This window comes from Rhinolophus sinicus, chromosome 2 (assembly GCF_057876585.1).
Source record: "Rhinolophus sinicus isolate RSI-liver-muscle chromosome 2, RSI-T2T, whole genome shotgun sequence".
NCBI lineage: Eukaryota > Metazoa > Chordata > Mammalia > Chiroptera > Rhinolophidae > Rhinolophus > Rhinolophus sinicus.
The window spans coordinates 87910765-87913950 of NC_142502.1; the positions used below are offsets into that span (position 1 = coordinate 87910765).

The following is a 3186-nucleotide window of genomic DNA, read 5'->3' on the forward strand; positions in this document are numbered from 1 at the left end:
GTGAGAGCTGATGAGGGCCTGAAAGAAGGCAAAGGAATCATGGATGAAGAGCAAACACCAGATTCAAGAAGTTTTCAGAAGGCAAAATCAGTAGCATTTGGTAACTAACTGGAGGTAGGAGGTTGGATCCCCATGCTATGTGCTTGCATATAAATACAGACTCCTGTATGTCCCACATCATAGTTTTCTCATCTCACTGTGTTGGAATTATTGGTTAAATAGTCTCCAGTGTCTTCCACAAAAGCTGCAGCCATGTGAGTCTTGTTCTCAGTTACGTTTCCAGCATATACCATGTTTCCCCGAAAATAAGACCTAGCTGGACAATCAGCTCTAACGCATCTTTTGGAGCAAAAATTAATATAAGACCCGGTCTTATTTTACTATACTATAAGACTGGGTCTATAATATAAGGTCTTTTTTTTACTATAAGACCAGATCTATAATATAAGGTCATATTTTACTATAATATAAGACAGGGTCTTATATTAATTTTTACTCCAAAAGACTCCTTAGAGCTGATTGTCCTGCTAGGTCTTATTTTGGGGGAAACACGGTAGCACACTGCCTGATATGTGATGGGTCTTTAAAAAAGATGAGCTGAATGAATAAAAAATTAATGAATAAATGACAAAGAATGATCCACTCATGGATGGCTTAAATGAATAAATGGTTAGGAGATATCAACTAAGGGAGAAAGAACAAGAGGAAAATAAGGTTGGAGTTCAAAATGCAATTTTTTTTTCTGTCATGTTGGGTTTGAAGTGCCTATGGGATCTTCAGGGAAGATGTTCAGCTGCAGTTGGAGCCCAGGGGAGAGCTCTAGTCTGGCATTATAGATTCGGTCGTGGTCAGTAATAGACGGACATTCACAGCATAGGTGTAAGTATACAGAGTAAAGCAAAGAGGACAAAGGACAGAGAAGTTATTTCTAACCCGAAAGCTGGTGTTTTTGTTTTTGTTTTTTGCTTCTATTGAGATACAATTCACATACTATAAAATGCACCATTTTATTTTCCAACTTTGTTTTTTCTTTTTAATTCTTTTATTGGGGAATATTAGGGATCAGTGTGTTTTTCCAGGACTCATCAGTCATTGTCCTTCAATCTAATTGTGGAGGGTGCAACTCAGCTCCAAATCCATCGCCGTTTTTAATATTAGTTGAAGGGGATGCAGCCCACTATCCCATGTGGGAACTGAACCAGCAACCTTGTTGTTGAGAGCTCGCACTCTAACCAACTGAGCCATCCGGCCACTCCCCTAAAATTCACCATTTTAAATTATACAGTTAAAATTTTTTTAGTATATTCAGTGTTGTACAACCATCACCTCTATGTAATCCAGAACATTTCATCGTCCTCCAAAGAAACCCCACATCCATTAGCAGTTATTCTCCATTCCCTGTTCCCTCCAGCCCCTGGCAACCATAAATTATCCTTCCGTTTCTATGGATTTGCCTGTTCTGGACATTTCATATAAAGGGAGTCATACAATGTGTGGCTTTTGTATCTGACTTCTTCCACTTAGCATAATGTTTCCAAGGTTCATCCACGTTGTAGCATGGATCAGTACTTCATTTAGAAAGCTGGTGTTTAATCTTTGGCAAAGTTCCTTGCAGCCCCATCCTGATTTATAAGGCTATCTTGGACCTTTTGAGTACATTCCTCAACGTCCAGATGATAGATCCCTTCATTAATCCATAGAATTAAAAAACTCTTTATGGAGGTCCCCTTGGCACCTGGGAACACAGCGACCCCCATCGTGGCCGGGCTCTGCTGCTGGCGGACGCTGAGCGGCTGCGGGCCAGGAGTACTATGGACGCTGCTCCCTCCAGACTCTGAGAGGGGCACCCCAGGCTCAGAATGTGACTTCAGCCTCTCTCTCAGTCAGGGGATGGTCACTGTGGAAGCTAGGGAGGGCCGGAAGCTGAGCCTAAACCGGCGACACAGTGTCTACAAGCTGATGGAGGACATGAAACTGGTCCAAAGACAACCTGGAGCCCATCCTCATGCAGTCAGTGGAGGAACTTGGAGTCTGGGGTGACCTGGTTTCAGTGAAGAAATCTGTGGGCCCAATCAAATAGTTCCTCAAGGACAGCTGTATATGCATCCCCTGAAAACAAGAAGTTGTTGGAAGAGGAGAAATTGGGGAGACAAGAGGGAAAATTAAAGAACACAGTGAAATTTTTGGGAAGCTGTCTCCTACCCGGAGGTGGGGATGAAAAACGATGTCAAATCAGAGCTAAACCCTGAAGTAGTTGTAGCCACTTACTTAAAAATCTCAGTGTTGCGGTTGCCCACATACATTCAACTACCCCAGAAGAGCCCAGCACATCGTGGGGTGAGTACTGGCATGAGGTGATGGTAAATGGGCTTGACGCCATGGGGGTACCTACATCTGTGGTGAACTTTGAGAGGCCCAAGACCAAAAGATATAAGTACTGGTTAGCCCAGCAGGGTGCCAAGGGAATGGCCCCCACCAATACCCATGTGATCTGAACCTATGCTCCCTCAAACGCAGCAAAGCAGAATCTGAGGAACAGTGGAGCAAAGATGGGCCAGCTCTGACCAAATGGGGAATTTTAGAGAGCATATGGGGACGTCATACTAAACATACACATGTTAAATTCTTCATATTTGCCATCTCCATCTTTGACTGTTCACATATCCAGCCTCATTGGAGGCAGTCTTGCTCAGGAAGTACCCGGCTGTAGAGTTCACAAGCTGAATATTAATAGTCTGAAACTGTCTAGTTCCTATTTCCTCTTCCTCCTTTGGAATTCATTGGAACAAATGGAAGAGCTAGTTATTGTCTCCGATACTTGGCTCATTCTCATCTGAAGTGAACATTTGTTACCTCAAAATGAAATAAAAGAGGCTGTGGTCTTAAGAAAATAAATATCAATCAATCAATCAATCAAGCAAGCAAGCAAGCAATCAAGCAATCAATCAGTCAGTCATCTTTATGGCTGAAAGAAGCCATAGACAGAAACCTCAGCAACTCCCTGAAAGCGGCCCTGACTTCTCTGGCCCACAGCCATCTATCTGTTTTTCTGACTCACAGGGCACTCAAATATGTGCCCAATTCAATGCCTGGTTCTGTAAATTTTCTGTATGTCTTTTTTCTCAAGTCAAAGTGAAAGCTCCTGGGGGCAGAGGGGAGGGAACGTCCTGGGCTATATTTCTCTTT

At 42.9% G+C, this 3186-nt stretch overlaps 1 pseudogene; it reads left to right on the forward strand.

The window, feature by feature from the left end:
* Positions 1-1200: 1200 nt before the first annotated feature.
* On the forward strand, positions 1201-2495 carry LOC109448878 (large ribosomal subunit protein bL9m pseudogene; annotated as a pseudogene).
* Positions 2496-3186: the final 691 nt, after the last annotated feature.